The sequence below is a fragment of the Caretta caretta genome, chromosome 7, assembly GCF_965140235.1.
Source record: "Caretta caretta isolate rCarCar2 chromosome 7, rCarCar1.hap1, whole genome shotgun sequence".
Lineage (NCBI taxonomy): Eukaryota > Metazoa > Chordata > Testudines > Cheloniidae > Caretta > Caretta caretta.
The window spans coordinates 90,725,327-90,743,184 of NC_134212.1; the positions used below are offsets into that span (position 1 = coordinate 90,725,327).

The 17,858-nt window shown below is 39.9% G+C and overlaps 1 protein-coding gene and 1 long non-coding RNA gene across 10 annotated transcripts in view; one reads left to right on the top strand and one right to left on the bottom strand.

Annotated features, from left to right (window-relative positions):
- Positions 1–17,858, bottom strand: part of SGMS1 (sphingomyelin synthase 1) — a 208,142-nt gene that overhangs the window by 121,818 nt on the left and 68,466 nt on the right. The window lies entirely within an intron of this gene.
- LOC142072808 (uncharacterized) overlaps positions 13,753–17,858 on the top strand; it is a 40,857-nt gene continuing 36,751 nt past the window's right edge. The window contains exon 1 of the long non-coding RNA XR_012669382.1: positions 13,753–13,813. This is a non-coding gene — a long non-coding RNA (uncharacterized LOC142072808). The remainder of the gene's footprint in view (positions 13,814–17,858) is intronic.

The following is a 17,858-nucleotide window of genomic DNA, read 5'->3' on the forward strand; positions in this document are numbered from 1 at the left end:
GCTATCAAATCACACATTCCGTCAAAGCTAGTGACACCCCTTCCTTAGACCCATTTATCTAACAGATCCTTCATCTGGTTTAGATAAGCCACATTACTTAGTCCAGGCCCTCTTTTAAGGGTTCGAAATTTTACTCTGTACGTTTCAGATGTAATTTGAAATTGCTTTAAAACCAAATCCTTGAACTTATAGTCAGAAGCCTCATCAATAGGCATCTTATTGAATATGTCCAGAGCTCTTCCAATTAATTTTGCGACCAGTGTGGTCATCTTGTGAGCTTCAGGAATTTTATGGAGAGTGCAGAGTCTCTCAAAGGTGAGAAAATATTCAGCAATATCACTGGATTCATCATACCATGGACACAGTCACTCCCATTTGTGGATTGTTGGGGAAGGATGGTTAGGGTTATCCAGTAGATTCCGCTCAGCCCTTACCTTCTCCAACTCCAGTTCATGCTTCCTCTTTTTCCCTCTCCTCCATTTCTTTTTCCCCTCTCCTCCATAGCTCTCCTGTGAGCAGCCTCTTGGTGTTTTTCTGCCTCTATAGCTCTCTTGTAGGCAAACTCTTGGTTTTTTTCTGCCTCTTTCGCTGCCTCCATAGCTCTCCTGTGGGCAGCCTCTTGTTTTTTTTTCTGCCTCTCTCGATGCTTCCAGTTCTCTCCTGTGGGCAGCCTCTTTGGCTGTTTCTGCCTTGGGCTCTGGCATGTTTGCCTCTCTGTTTTTAACTAACTTTATACCCAAGAGTTAGAAATAAAACAAACAAACAAAAAACTTGGCTTGTTTGAGTAGGGGCATTAGGGAATGAGAGCTGAGGAAGCGTTGTTCTAAGTCAGCCATCAAAATGTTGGCATACTGTGGGGCCATGCAGGTACCCATAGCAGTGCCACTGATTTGAAGGTATACATTGTCCCCAAATCTGAAACAGTTATGGGTGAGGAGAAAGTCACAAAGTTCAGCCACCAGGTTTGCTGTGACATTATCGGGGATACTGTTCCTGACAGCTTGTAGTCCATCTTTGTGTGGAATGTTGGTGTAGAGGGCTTCTACATCCATAGTGGCCAGGATGGTGTTTTCAGGAAGATCCCCAATGGACTGTAGTTTCCTCAGGAAGCCAGGGGTGTCTCGAAGATAGCTGGGAGTGCTGGGAGTGTAGGGCCTGAGGAGGGAGTCTACATAGCCAGACAATCCTGTTGTCAGGGTGTCAATGCCTGAGATGATGGGGCGTCCAGGATTTCCAGGTTTATGGATCTTGGGTAGCAGATAGAAGACCCCTGGTCGGGGTTCTAGGGGTGTGTCTGTGTAGATTTGTTCTTGTGCTTTTTCCTGTCCAGATCTCTCCAGAGCTAGACATCTCTAGTGCAGCAGTCTTAAGACAGTATTTTCAAACAATTTTATATTATTTATAGGAGCAAAGCACTGTTGTGACATTTTTTTCCATACTAGAGCTAATTTAAAAATGGGGGATGAGGAAAAGAGATCAGCAAAATATTTCCCATTTTTCATTGAAATTTCAGGTCCGTGAAGTGTGACATCACTTTCCAAAACCTACAAACTCCATGTACTACACAGGGATACACAATTTAAAAATACAAAAACCACACTCCCGTATTAGCTTACTAGCACTGCTCTGAACTGCCATGAAGAATAACCAAGCTTTATTTCCAGTCCATGCTATGCTCTTGCACCTTGAGCCAATATGTCTAAGAGTTGTGCCTGGGCAGCACTGGGGAAGCAAAATGAATAGACAACAGGAAAAGAAACAGTTCAACCATCATTCTAAATTTTTATGTACATGACGCCTAGAGATACAATATTACAACTGCTAAAACATGGGAAATGATTAGAAGCAACATTCTAGGGCTTTCACAATGTTGACACACAGAGGATCATATTACCAAGAGAGAAGATGGCTGCCTGACCCCTCGTCTCCTCCACCCCCACGTGGCTCCCACGTATCTAAGCCATAACTGTCAGAAATTTACTCATTAGAGGAGGGAGATCCTTTTTTGTTGTGTTGTTATGAATCCTGCTGGGAAAACAGAAATGTGCATCAACCTAATCCTGAGTATCCAAAGAAAGGTAATCCAACAGTCTCTCACAAAGGACTTTGTAGCTAAGAAGAACTTTTTAACTACCAAATTTGATCTTTTATCTCAAGATATACATGAGCTCTCTAAAAATGTGGGAAAAGTCAAAGCTCCTTTGACCTATTTAGATAACAAACTACAAAAACATGCCACACAACTGAAGGAGGTTAACACGGAGAATGCTTCCTTAAGGCAAAGACTAACCAGTCTTGAAGAAAAACAGGAAGATCTTGAAAACTGATGATGCAGAAATAAATTGCAGTTCCTGGGGGCATCCTGGAAGGTGTGGAAGGAAAAAACATGATTAACTTTTCCCAGAATACATTCTTTGAGGGACTGGATTTGGATCCCGGTTTACCTTCCCTGGAAACTGAAAGGGCTCAAGTGACAAGGGCCAGGAGGAGAGAACAACCCCAGACCTATCATCTGTAAATTGCTAAGATTTAATGACAAAGTTAAACTGATGTGTTAGGCAAAAAGGAATTCTTGAATATCAGGATTTAAAATTTTCTTTGTATCCAGACTTCTCTGCAAGTTTAAGCAAGAAGAGAGCAACATTTAATGTCATCAAACAAGCTCCCAGGGGATCACATATTAAATACAGTTACAAATATTCTGCGATTTTCATAATGAAGAAGACAGACTCATTGAAATACTTAAATACCAAATCAGATGCTTGGCAAGCACTATAGGAATTGAGACCAGATCCCACTCTGGTAACAGCATGATCCTCTCATAAGGAAAAAGAAATTGCCAAGTAGAAGTCCTGAAAAAAAGGATCTGTGATTAGGAAAATCAGGCAACCCATGCACCCCTTCTCGCTGAAATAACTGGCATTATTTCCAGAGAGACAAGGTGGGTGAGGTCATATCTTTTATTGTACCAACTTCTGTTGATGAGAGAGAAACTTTCAAGCTTACATAGAGCTGACCTGAAGAACAGCTCTCTGTAAGCTTGAAAGCTAGCCTCTCTCACCAACAGAGGTTGGTTCAATAAAAGATATTATTACCCCACTACCTTGTGTCTCTAATATGCTGGCACTGACACGCCTACAACAACACTGCATATAACATACGGCATTATTTCTGACAGAGCTGATGTCTCAGTGGTACTAGGAGGATGCTGGAACACGGTCATGGATGACATCATAGACAAATCTCAGTGCTTTAGGGGAAAAGCTCAGCCCTTTGCAAGCCACTCATTATCCCAACTGAAGGATATTTGGACACAAGCATCCTACAAAGCATGACTACACATATTTCTCTATGGTTCATGCCTCCTATTCCAGATTAAATTTTTTATGATATCTACAGTTCTACCTCCTGCATGTCTGGGGGCAGAAGTTGGTAGACTCATAGACTTTAAGGTCAGAAGGGACCATTGCAATCATCCAAGTAGTATCATCATCTCTGATCATGGTCCAGTTTTTCTTCATATAGACACGGGTCATAGTACTACAGGAGCCTCAAGAGGGAAGTTAAACACACTTCTACTCAGAGACCTTAAATTTCTTCAGATGATTGAAACATCCATCACCAACTTATTGCAGGCAAATACAAATGCCATCTCCTCTACTATAACTTTATCGGAAACACTGAAGGCTACCTTAAAATTTGCATCTGGAAGGAAGGAAGGAAGAAAAGCAGAGGAGGTTGCAAAATAATTAGATGTTGCACTTGCTCAGTACCTCAAAATACAAATACAATGGATGTACCGTCCACCCAGATTCAATTCATGCTTAATAGAATTAAACAGTGGCATTATGAATTGTGGGATAAAGCGAGCAAACTCCTAGCAAGGAAAATTAAAATGGCTTCCTCTAACAACATTATATCCCCCTTGTTACAGAATAGTCTTTCCGTACCAGAACCTGATAAAATTAACATATAATTTGAAGACTTTTGTGAATCCCTTGACATACCTCACAGTGAGTTAAATTCCAGTCTATTTGACAATTTATAAATACATTGTCGCTATCTACCTACAACAAGTGAAGCAAGCAATTGATTTCCTCAATTTGAGCCAAGATTCTGGACATGATGGCTTTACAGCAGAATTTTATAAGACGTTTATCAACCAAATAGTACTGATACTGTCAGAAGTCTAATGAAATATTTACAAAAGAAATAATATCATAAGACATGAGGAAAGCGATGATTACTCTAATTCTAAAAAAAGACAAGGTCAGTCTTAATTGTGGCAACTGCACCCAATTTCTCTGTTTAACACAGATTATAAAATTCTGACAAAGATTCTCATTTCACACTTAAACAACATTGCTCCATCAATCATTCATGCAGACCAGGAGGGTTTTATTTGCTGCATATTAGGGTCAGACAATACTCGGAACATGTTCTACTTAATTTGCAAGGCACAAACAACTGGGGCTATACAAATGGAAGGGCCATACCTCTAAGCAATCCTGAGAAAATTAGGATTTGGACCTAACTTTCTGATCTGGATTGACATTATTTACAAATCACCCTGTGCCTTTGTTTTGACTAATAGTGTTTTCTTCTCCACTTTTCCGTTACATCAAGGAATGTATTGAGGGATGCCGTCCATTGCCTCTACTATTTGATATAGCCATGGAACAACTAGCAGCATAAATCAGACAGAAAGAATTACCACTCCACTGAAAGAATTACCATCACGATAAAGACTACAAGATTAGTCTACAGACAGATGATATTCTTCTCACTCTCAAAAATCCTTCCTCTTTGATTCCATCACTACCAACTGCAGTAAACTATTTTGGTAAGATATTACAAAATCCTAAAGCAACCAGGGTAGGGCTCACCCGTATGTCAAGCCTCTGTGTTTCGGACATTCTAAAAGATCCACCCTGTTTGAGTAATGCCAGGAAATAGATCGCTACAGCATTTATAGTGGCCAAAAGTGTCATTTTCCAAAAATGGAAATCTGCTACTCCCCCCACATTCTTTGACTGACTGAGCTAACCAACACTATCCTCATGGAAAAACTGACAATGTATAGGGGCACAAAATCCAACTGTGAAGACACCTGACCTGGTCCTTCATGAAAGAAGAATTACAAACTGACTTCAGATAGATTAGGCTTCTCATGCTTCATATGTGTGTGTGTGTGGTGGGGGGGGGGGGGTGTTAGGGAATTACTCATCGTATAATTATCTATGAATATTTCGTATTGTTATATTGTTAAATACATATTCCTGTTCTGTTTTCTTTGTCGCTGTATTTGAATGTCTGTATGGATAAATTAAAAGTTCTGTAAAATAAAACTGAAAAATGTTAACACACTGGGCAGTTGCCTACAGCTTTACTTTCTTCGGAACCATCTTTGCAGTGTCATTTTCTTCATCCTTTTTCTAAAATTTCTACTGCCACCTGCAGCTTTTCATTGGCTTTATACCTAATAATTGAATCATGAAACATGGTTTTATGTACTTGCTAAAGATAACTGGTTCTCTCCTTTGAGCCAACCACATTCGCTATTACAACAGCTGTCACATGCAGTTTTGTTTCATTTGCAGCTTAAACAGGCTTTTGCTTGGAACACATCAAAGGCAAGAAATAACGGTGTCTGGAGTGTTTGGGGGCATTTGTTTGTTTGTTTGAAACTAACATGTCACTTTCTCAGCACAATAGCTGCCATCTGCTTAAAAGCTCAGAAATGTCAGTTGTTAATAAAATATACTTCAGATTGTATTTACACTTTTATTTATGGTAAGAAATGTCTTCACTTCTGGACTGAACAAAGTGAAGAGAAGGGGTTTGTTTGTTTGTTAGTTTTTAAGCACAGCAACTAATTAAATGAAACCCAACACCCTCAGTTTCTCTTGGAGAGGTTACAGGCAAATAGGTTACTTTGACAAATTTTATGGGACTGGCCTCAGATCCAAAACTTCTGGTTAAGCCACATGCAGAAAAAATCTTCAACACAATAAAAATTCAACATAATATATGGTGACATTGCACTCCATATGCTTTATGAATGTGAGTATGATTTAACTGGAATACGCTTTATGCAAAAGGTCTCTTGTAAGGTATCATTACAAAGGTAATAACCTACTGAATATATTCATTCTATTTGTATGAATGTATCATTCTTGTATCTGAAACTAGAAATATGAATTATTACTCTGAGGTCCTATTGTAATTATGCAAAGTGTGGGCCATTAATGGTGGCATAGGATCTTGATGGAACAATTGGTCATGAATGGGTTTATTTACCTGCAAGCCTTCCTGTGTACCTGAGGTGGGTAATGAATAATGAGGTCTTACAGTGACATGTGACTATGTCACATGATACTGGAATCCATCTTAAACCTGGTGCTTTTCCATTTAGGAGGAAGGGTGGGAACCCAGAGAGACACAAAGGATTCCCGCCTTTGGCCAAAGATATAAAAGGGGGTGGAACAGAACAAAGGGGGCTGCCAGTCATGCGAAATCCCCTAGTTACCACCTGAGTTGGAACAAACAAGAACTCTACAAAGGGAAAGGATTGAGACCAGATTAAGAAGGAGTCTAGTCTGTGAAAGAAGCTTATTGGAACATCTCTGAGGGTGAGATTTACCTTTATTCAGTTTGTTAAATGTATTAGGCTTAGACTTCAATGTTTTGTTTTATTTTGCTTTGTAACTTACTTTGTTCTGTCTGTTATTACTTGAAACCACTTAAATCCTACTTTTTATACTTAATAAAATCACTTTTGTTTATTAGTAAACCCAGAGTAAGTGATTTATACCTGGAGGAGCAAACAGCTGTGCATATCTCTCTATCAGTGTTATAGAGGGCAGACAATTTATGAGTTTACCCTGTATAAGCTTTATACAGAGTAAAACGGATTTATTTGGGGTTTGGATCCAATTGGGAACTGGGTGTCTGGGTGCTGGAGACAGGAGTACTTGCTGAGCTGTTTTCAGTTAGTCTCCGGCTTTGGGGACATGATTCAGACCCTGGGTCTGTGTTGCAGCAGGCTAGTGTGTCTGGCTCAACAAGACAGGGTTCTGGAGTCTCAAGCTGGCAGGGAAAACGGACTCAGAGGTAGTTTCAGCAAATCAGGTGACAGTCCCAAGTAGGTCTCTGTGACCAAACCCATCACATATATATTATGGGAAATACCACTCCTTCAGCACAATACAGGCTACCAGCTATTCAACATATTAACTGTAGCTACCCAGAAATGTACTGCAATACTGTAATTCATGAAAAAAGGAGCCGATCACTAAGTCATGGCCAGACAAAATGCAACGAAAATGAGATACAGGACAATTACAGCCATTCACTGAAGGAATATTTTACCTGTGCATGCTGTTTTCATATTCATTTCTCCACTGGCTAATTCAAGACCTTCATAATACTCAATTCTAAACACACAGCACAACCCCACTTTATCGAACTCCAGTTGCAACCTTTGGGTTTACACAAACTGAAGTTCTGCTCCTGTAATGTTTAGAAACTGTCGGAGAATCTCCAGAGCAAACCTCTCCTCCTCTTTTCTGGAGACTTGGCTTGCTCTGTATGTTCAGCAGAGACCCTGCTAACTGAACCACTGATTTTACAAAGTATGTTCAAGTACTTTGGAAATACAGGAGTTCCACTGTGTGAGTGTTCCTATGTAGGCAGATAGACATACAAATACACACAGAGAGAGAAAATAATTCTTGCACTTATCTTTCCTTAATTAAGACAAAACACAAAAAGTTAACGTTTCACCTCTCTCTTCTTTCCTTTCCAGAAATAAATTATCTTAGTGCTTGTTTATGGGAAGTGGGTCACATAGAATTGGAACTGAGGGCCCAAGTTGCACTATTCAATTCATTTTTCCATTTGGCTATATACTTCAATTTATTATGAAAATACCACAATCCTGTTGAACTAAAACGCAGGAAAACTTAAGTATGAAAAAAACTTATCATTGTCTTCTGTTGGCAATAGACCTGCCTTTTTCCTGGACCAATATAAAGGAACCTTTTCATCACCTTCCTTTGTCACAATGTAGTCTATTGTTTCTGTTTAACCATGTAGTACTTCTGATGTAAACACAAGAACACTAAGCTCATATTATCATGCCAGACAGTGTATAAATAAAAATCAAAGAGAAGGTAATTCTGTTCCATTATATTAATGACAGTGCTTTGGATTAAAAGCTTGTTCTGAGCATAAAGAAAGACAAAGGTAATTTTCTACTTTCTGTGCATCTACAAAAAGAATATAGATACCATCAAACAGAAATGTTGTAACATTTTCAAACAGTGTATGTCTGTTTGTTCTATATCAGACTTATAAAAACTGTTAACAGTTAAGGTTGCTAACAGCAAACACTACCTTGCTCTCACTCCCAAAATCCAGTAAACCAAAGGTACGCCATAAAATTACATAATCACCCTCACACGTAATCATGTCACACCACTCAAACACAATGTCCCTATCCAAGGTAAATCAAAAATAATCAGCCACAGTAACCACAAAGAGTCAATATTGTGCAAGGCATAAACCTAAACCTTAGAAGGCAGGCAAGTATTTCCCCCATTTTACAAATGACGTAACTGAGAAGTTGCACAAGGTCATTTCTGGCTGAGAACAGAACCCACATATCTATAATGGCAGACCCAAGTCTAATCCACTTAATCATCCTGCACTACAGAATCAATGTGCCATATCTAAGAGCAACCACACTAAGGAACAGAACCCAGGTATCCTGATTCCCAAGAGTCCATTTTTTGTCTAGCAAGTATTTGTCACAGTCATTGCCAGTTTTAATGAAAACTACAGCCTGAAAGGTGTGCAGACACTCTGTGAATCACATTTTAAGATGGCATCTTGACAAGGAGAGCGGCATGAAATAGCCAAAAAATCCACATTTATACAATTTCAATTGCACCTGCTACTAAAGCCTGCAGAGACTGCTTTCTAGATAATCCGAAATAGAGGAGAAAATGTTTGATATTCTGTTCCAAAATTTCTTCTCTTCTTCAGTTCATCCAAAATCTTATTTGCAGGGCAGGTGCCTGTTTGTTTGCTGAATTAATGAGACTGGTGTCATTACATCAGGATTTGCACTATATATAATATTTAAAAAGAGAGGTGACTGACAAAAGAAGTACAGAAGAATTTGGCTTTTATCAGTTTCCAAAAAAATAATGCTTTTGTTTTCACCATGCTACAAAGCTTTCAAGATATGCAACTCATTAGATTTGTAGTCTATGAGCTTTTAGGTCAATCAAACGCCTACACTGTAGTTAATTAATGTAGTATATTTATAACTTCACTTTTAAATGAGATTTTTAGGCACAGAATGGAAAAATATATAATCTATTAAAAACAGCAGTTTATATTAGTATTTCTAAACACAGTAAAACCATTAACTTCTCCAGAGAGATTTTAGCAGGCTACATATATTTCTAATTATAAGTTGTTCAGTAGCTACATACATAAATTAATAGACTGAAAACAGCTGATGAAACAAGTGTCATGTCACAAGTTCCCAAGAGCAAGCTCTTTCAACACCAGGCACTTCATTTAAGTAATTCTCTCTCATGTTGACTCCCATATTCACTAAACACCACTAATGTTTGACAATGCATAAAACCTTGGTATTGTGCACTTTCCAACTAAGATCAAAAGACTTCAGAACCATTAATGAATTTAATTTTACAGCAATCCTCTAAGGGAGGTGATATTATCCCCATTCGACCCATCAGGCATAGGGAAATAGGGCTCAATCCTAGGAATAGCCCAACTGAACTAAATAGGATTACTCACGTAAGTAAGGGCTGTATGATTGGGCTCAAAATGACTGACTTAAGATCACAGAGAATGTCTGCTACACAGCATGTATAAACAACATGTGAGATCCTGGTCCCATCAAAGTCAATGGGGTTATGTCATTGGTGACAGGATTTCACTCCGAGTCTCCTGTCATTGAATCTTGACCTTCAGTCATAAGACCATCTTCCTAAAATGGCCATTTTATTCCAACCAAAAGATAATACATTCTCAAAGGTAAAACCTAGTTTGCAAATCCTACAATTCAAACATGCAAGCTTAATATTTTAAGACATTTACTATTGTGTGGCAGCGGTGGCTGTTTCAATTCCTCAAACAGCTATAGTCACAAAATGAGGGGAAGAAAACTTCCAAAGGATCTAGTTGAACAAGGTTTTAAATTCAAAATCGACACTTAAACTGGCTTGTTCATTTTCGTCTGTACTGTCAAAACAACTGACATAACCTATTATGTCAAAATGTAGCCCTGCACCTTCATAGCTTGAAGGCTACATGTGGTACTGCTAAGGTACTACAAGACTGGTTAGGGACCAAATCCCATTAAAATAGGTGAATGAAGTAAAATAAGACCCACAATACCAAGAGTGAACTTAAAACATTAAAATGCTTATCAATTTCAAAGATGAATAATTTCCAATAAAGTAAAATAATTCATAACAGGCATCAGTTCCTATGAAAGTTAAACAAATCCTCTTAAAATTCACGTCTTTCTTTTCCTAGGAAGAAGAAGAACATGAGAAGAGGAGATTGATTTTATGTTAACTCTGAAAGCAAAGTAGCTTAAATCACAATTACCTACAGCTTTTGAAATTTAGAAATGTTTGCACTGTTGATCATAATTTTGCAGCCAAACTACCATCATATAAATGAATTGTAAAGAAAAGATGTCTAAATTTTGTTTCGCCGAAGAAAAACCTACCTAGAATGAGGGGGGATTTGATAGCTGCTTTCAACTACCTGAAAGGGGGTTCCAAAGAGGATGGCTCTAGACTGTTCTCAATGGTAGCAGATGACAGAACGAGGAGTAATGGTCTCAAGTTGCAGTGGGGGAGGTTTAGATTGGATATTAGGAAAAACTTTTTCACTAAGAGGGTGGTGAAACACTGGAATGCGTTACCTAGGGAGGTGGTAGAATCTCCTTCCTTAGAGGTTTTTAAGGTCAGGCTTGACAAAGCCCTGGCTGGGATGATGTAACTGGGAATTGGTCCTGCTTTGAGCAGGGGGTTGGACTAGATGACCTTCAGGGGTCCCTTCCAACCCTGATATTCTATGATTCTATGATTCTATGATTCTACCTGTTACATTTTGCAGGTTCACAGGGTTTGCAGCTGACTAATGGAGTAGAAGATCTGTCATGAAACCAATACAACTTCTAATAAGTGGGGTCTACTTTGGCAAAATAGAACAGTTATTCCATTATACTCACAGCCTTTAAGTTTAGGACCCCTAAAAGAAGCATTCCACTTACGAAAACATACATCTTTGCTTTCTGTGTAGGCTATATTACAGCAAACATCTAGAAACTTATTACATAAATTAGCATATGTAAACACAGTGACAGTAGAGCTCACCAAGTTTTTCAGAACGTTCATAGCTGTATCAGGGGACAGGTAGCCTGGCAATGAAGTCACCGAGTGGGGGGTTTGTGGCTACCGGAAAAAGGGTGCTGGAGGTTATAAAATCCTGTGCAAAGTCTGCATGTTTGTTTACTTTTACGGTTGTGTGCCTCTGAAGAGTTATACTGTAAACCAGGAAAAATCACACATTGGGTGGGATTCTGGGGTACATGCAAGAGTTGCTGAGGAGGCTTGGGGGATTCAGCACTACTTTCAGGACTTAGCAATTGGACTGTGGGGGATTCCTACTGCCAAAAGGGTGTCAGACATAAGATCTGCTCCTGGAGTGTCTCTCTAGAGCTCTACAGTGAGGTACAGTTTCTAAATTCTGCCTGGCCCCAACACGCATGTGCAGTTCCGCATTTCGATCCCCCTCGCAGCAGTCTGGCAAGTGTCTAGCCAGGGATGTTCAACCAGATCTGTGAAATACAGTACCTAGACACAAGGGGCGGAGGCGGCATTCTGTGGTGGCCTAAAGCACCACTATAATACAAATAATTAGTATGAGAAACTCATTTAGCAAAAGACAAATAAAACTTTAAAAAATACAAGAAAGAAAAGTGTGTGAATAACACATTTAAAAATTTTCACCAATGAGAAGTCATACTTTAATCCATTTTTCAAACGGTTTAAAAATAATGCAGATCTGGCTTGCCAAATTCCAATGCACCATAAAAAGGAGAAACTGACAACCTAAATCCCTGGAGAACAGCATTTATGCCAGAAACGGTAACAAAACTGCAGTGTTAAAAAGCATTGTAAACATTTCCATTTTGAAAAAAATAAATTTGAATAACTAATACATTTTCTACTAGGAACCAGAACATTGAATACTGAAGACTCTCCACAAGAGATCTAAATTTAGAAGAGTCAGCATTAAAGTTAAAGCAGAAATTCTTAATTAGAGTAACAATGCTAGTAGACCTTCTGGTACTCTGGGGAAGGGCAGAAGTGGATCTTCAGGTAGGACAACTCTATGAAGTAAGTCCTATTTTTATATGTCATCCAGAACATGTTAACATGGTTTATGAAATTACGTATTTAGAAAGTTCATTAAAGTCTTAGAGAAATCTACATCTGGTACTGCCAGCCACAAAAGTAAGGATGACAACAAAAATATCTAAGCACAAAGGGGAAAAAAAAGAAAGCAGGAAAAGCTTCTTTCATGTTAGGAAAAGGGCAATTTATTTTTGAACTGTTTGTTCAATCCTGAATATCCTCTCCTTCATCCATTTGAAGACCAGGTTGCATTACATCATTTGAAACCTCTTATAAACTACAACTTTCCTAAGAGATTGCCTTCTCCACCCTCTTAACCTTAGTGACATTGTGGTAGATTGCTATACATTAACAAACAAAAACAAAAAACAACCTCCCATTTTCACCCAAACTTAGGTAGGTCAAATCTGAAACAAATAAAATCTTTAGCTTTTTTATCTTTAACCATTTTATATTCCACATTTGCAATACCAGCAAATGTAGTAATGGGAAAATATTTAACATAGAAAGTCAAAGGGATCATATAAATACTCCTAGTCAATTTTGACTATCTATCCTGGTCAGTTAAGTTCCAGAGTGCAAACTTCATACCTGCAATAAGTTACCAATTTATAGGGCAGGTCTACACTTAGAGCGGCATACAGAGTAAATCCACAGCACTCCCAGCAGTATAAACAGCAGTGTAGACAGCGAGGCACTGCTTAGGTGAGTAGAGACACACCAGAATTCTAGGGCAGGGTTTCTAAGTCTTTTTCTTTCTGGGCCTCCACTCCGCTCCTCCCACCAACATGCTATAAAAACTCCATGGCCCATCTGTGCCACAACTGTTTTTCCTCATATAAAAGCCAGGGCCAGCACTAGGGGGTAGCAAGCAGGGCAACTGATCAGGGCCCCACACCACAGGGGGCCCTGCAAAGCTAAGTTGCTTGGGCTTCAGCTTCAGCCCCACATGGCATGGCTCGCGGTTTCAGCTTTCTGCGCTGGGCCCCAGCAAGTCTAATGCTGGCCCCGATTGGCAGACCCCCTGAAACCTGCTCACAGCCCCCAAGGGGGCCAAAGACCCTGGGCTGAGAATCACTGTTCCAGGGCTTATAACCCACACAGCTGTCTACATACCCAAGCCATGCCTCCAACATCTTCTAATATGCTATTATTACAGTGTCATGCTGCCTCCCCCTGCTGGAGCCTTCCCCTGGTGCATTGAAAGTCTGGCAGGTGGAAGCTGTGGGCACCCCTTCCTGCTGTGTTTCCCCTGCAAGAGCCTTTCACTGCAGTGTGTAGCTACACAATGCAGCATGGACACAGCCTGCCTTTCACTGAAGCATGTAGACAAGGCCACAGTAAGTACAGGAGACTATTCTCCCCATATCTTAAAATAAAATTTGTAATATTGTTAGGGCTGAAGAAACGCCATACTGAATTTGTTGTATATTAAATTTTAGGGTAATCCACATAAACAATATTCCATGCCTGTCTCTTCAGGTTTAATCAAATATGAGCCCAAAGAGCTTTAAGAGTGTATGAAAACATAATAGGAACTACCAGCAAACAAGAAGTTAATTTATTTTCCTATCTGTCACACTGTAAAGTGGCAAACTAACAAGCTAAACTTTGCTAAGAGCTACATGAATAGCTTTGTATAAGATGGTAACCCATTTCCAAACTAAGTCTTCATTAATATCTAGTATCACAAACCTACTTTTTTCCCTCATATCTCCCCATGGGTCTATATGCCAGATTTGTGATTTTTTTTTTTTAATAAGGAAATTAAAAAGTAAGAGCTGTTGAAATAATCCGTTTGTGTTGAGTGACTGGTAACCACAACACACACAAGGAGATGGGTTTTGTTCTAACAGATGCATCACTGGTGTGCATATTTCTTAGTTTTCAATGCTTCAAACAGCAAATTCCTTTCTATGAAGGACTACAATACAGTTTGTTTTTAAAATGTCCATTTTACCATGTGCAAGTTTGAGAGTACACAACTGAGGAATATTTACCTATTCATTCTTGTTTCTCTGTGACTTTTTGGAGTTTTCATGTTGACAAAATGCTCAGTTGCAGAAACTTATTTTAAAAACCTATCTGCTATAGAATAAAAAACTCCATATATTGCACAAGTCGTTTTGCAGTGGCAGAGCATGTTCTGCAAGCACTGAAGAAAATAATAAGCCAGAATAATCAATCAAAATTATTTCATTTCTCTAGTTTTATTATTCATTTCATTGGTCTTGCCAGGTCTTTCTGCATGTTGAAAATAAATATTCATGAAACCTCCTACATAGAATTCTTCCTAGTTTTGTGCAGTTGTTAAAGTTGAAGAAAAGACACCAGAAGAGGTCAAACTGATTCTGGTTGTGGTGTTGATGAGTCTCTAAGTCATGTGATGATGCAAAAGCATCTTGTTGAGACAGGATCAGAACTTGAATTGGACTAGTTCAGTGACTTTCTCTCCCCCACCCTTCCTTGCGATGCATCTTGTCTTCAGGAATCTTAGGTTTCATTTACAAAAGGAAGGCTCGAGCTATGGTTCCCAAGTATGGGATCAGCATAACTGAAGCAGTGATATTTGCCTAAGAGCCTGAAACAATTTCTCAGGGATTAGGAGCAGCACAGGTGCTGGAGATGGGGAGGCATGCATGCCCCCCCTCTTTAAACAGGGCCATAGACCTCCCCAATTTTTAAAATCTGAACACGTTCACAGCTGGGAGAGAACATACCATGAGCCAGCTGGCATTTGGGTCACTCTGCGTTGAGCTGCATGCTGGGCCCTCACCTACCAGCTATTGAAACTGCAGCAGTAGCTCCTCTCACTGCCAGGGACCAGCCAGGTCCGGGAACCAGGATGGACCTGTCACCCAAAGGCGAGGGGCTAGCCAGCAGAAAGGATAAAGTAAAGAGTGGGGGTGGGGGAATGGCTCTGAAAGGGTCAGGCTGGTGGGTGACCTCCCTTGAGTGTTCCAGGAAGGTCAGGTTGGTGGGGCAGGCATCTGGAAGGCAGAAAGAAAGGTCTGTTTGCCTCACAGTATTACTGGCCCAGTTTCCCCAGAGAAACACCACAGCTAAGAATTTCTTTCACTTGGCAGATCAGCATCTGGAAGGTTATTCCTCACTGTTCCCAACGGGCCAGAAAGTTACTTTCTAGCACTTGGTGGAGGTGTGAATGGATGTAGTTTCCAGGTTTTTTCCGCGCTTCTGCCTCTACCGACCAACCTAATAACAAAAATACTCAGAAAGGAGAGTGAAATTTTGTTTTATATCCTAGAACAACATGCAAACCACAGCCAAAGTTCCTTCGTGTCTTATTTTCTATCTCCTTTCCTCAGAGAGATCCTCAGTCTCCTTTTATACCCCGAAGTTAAAACCTCGTCTGATATGGCTGCTCACAGTAAAGTCAGTAAAATGGCTCTGCACTTTCACACTGGGTCTGATGTCTGAGCCAAAGGCAAAGGAAGGTATGTGATTCTGAGCACTGTAGGGGATATCACTGAACAGAACACACACACAGCTGACCTGTAAGTTTCCCTTTTGGGATGGGAAGCTACACCTCTGGTTATTCTATTCACATGGAAACTAAATTTGAGTAATGACAGGTTTCAGAGTAACAGCCGTGTTAGTCTGTATTCGCAAAAAGAAAAGGAGTACTTGTGGCACCTTAGAGACTAACCAATTTATTTGAGCATAAGCTTTCGTGAGCTACAGCTCACTTCATCGGATGCATACTGTGGAAACTGCAGAAGACATTATATACACAGAGACCATGAAACAATACCTCCTCCCACTCCACTCGGGAGGAGGTATTGTTTCATGGTCTCTGTGTATATAATGTCTTCTGCAGTTTCCACAGTATGCATCCGATGAAGTGAGCTGTAGCTCACGAAAGCTTATGCTCAAATAAATTGGTTAGTCTCTAAGGTGCCACAAGTACTCCTTTTCTTTTTGCTAAATTTGAGTAGCATTGCAAACCTGTGCACCAGGTCACAATCCCACTCAAAAGTACACCCCCGCTACCCACCATACACAATGTTGCAGTCTTTCTGGCACCACTGATGAGCAATTGTTAATCTCATTCAATTTCTATCTCAAACATCCTTTTAAATCACAACTTTTTCCCTATTTCCCCATCTAGTTTTCAAATTTTCTTTAGGATTATCTTTCCCCTTCTCTCTCAGATACCTCCTCTACTCTCTGTCACCATCCGTTTTCTTCCTTCCTGCCTTCCCAACTCATTTATTTGGCCCCACATTTTCTTCATTTCTCCTAAATTCAGTTGTCCGCCCATCCACTTCACTACAGAATCACAAGGGGAGAAGGTGGTGACAGAGCCAATTATTGCACCTGGGATCTTTTTCCTGAGGCCGTTGGGAAATTAATGGAAGACTGTGTGTCTTTCTATCCTGTTCTCCTGTGGAACTGGTGGGGAGGGTTCCTTTCCCGCCCCCCCCTCCCGGAGAGAAGGAAAACTAAAAGAGGAAAATCTTGTAAGAATATGCAGTCATTTCTCCATTCAGGTGCTGATGCTACTTCACTAACTAGTGGGAAGGCTGAGAGCCCCAGAAACTTCAAAACTGACACCAGCTCCTCCTGACAAGTCTGTTTCAGACTCCAGGGTCAGGAAAGTCTTCATTTTACAAGCCATTAAAAAGAGTGAAAACTGTACCTCTGATCACTCAGGCAAAGGACAAGGAGAAAGAAAGGGACAAGAGCTCTCTTATTGCTTTTGCCAGAAATAGTGCAGCTGAGCTCTATCCACAGCATCTTGGGAAGATTCTCTTTAAAAATAATATGGCTCAGATGGACTGTATGGTTCTTGAGTATGCCATCAGAGTGTGAAGTGCAATTTTAGAACAAGAGTATCCTATGACAGTGCCTTAACATACAACCACACAAGTCATAACTGCTGTAAGACAAGACCACGGTGCACACAGTGAACAGTACAGGTTTTCTGGTATAGGAATTTAACTCATTTTCTGAGGAGGAAACTGTAAGCCTGAGAGGTAGAATAACTTTAGAGCAAGGACTGTTGCTGAGCTCTCAACTAAGGATTCCAGAATCATTATACCTTTAAAAACCTACTAATTAATCCCAGGGCAATAAATTTACTAGCTCCAATGGCTAAACCCATGGAGCTTGTATCTTGGCAAGTGAATTCCTCAGAATTTTTCCTTTTATTCTAAAAATGGCCCCGGAAATTAAATGCAAGAATCTAGAGTGGTTTCCAACCAAAACTCCAGAATCAAATATTCCTGAGTTTATAAGTTGTTGGGGGTGAAAGTTGTTTTCAGGGTAGTGTCAGATTCTAAAGTCAGATCCAAATCTCATAACTGAGTTGTATTTCCATAATTGACTGATACAGCACAATGAACACAACACTCCCACACACCA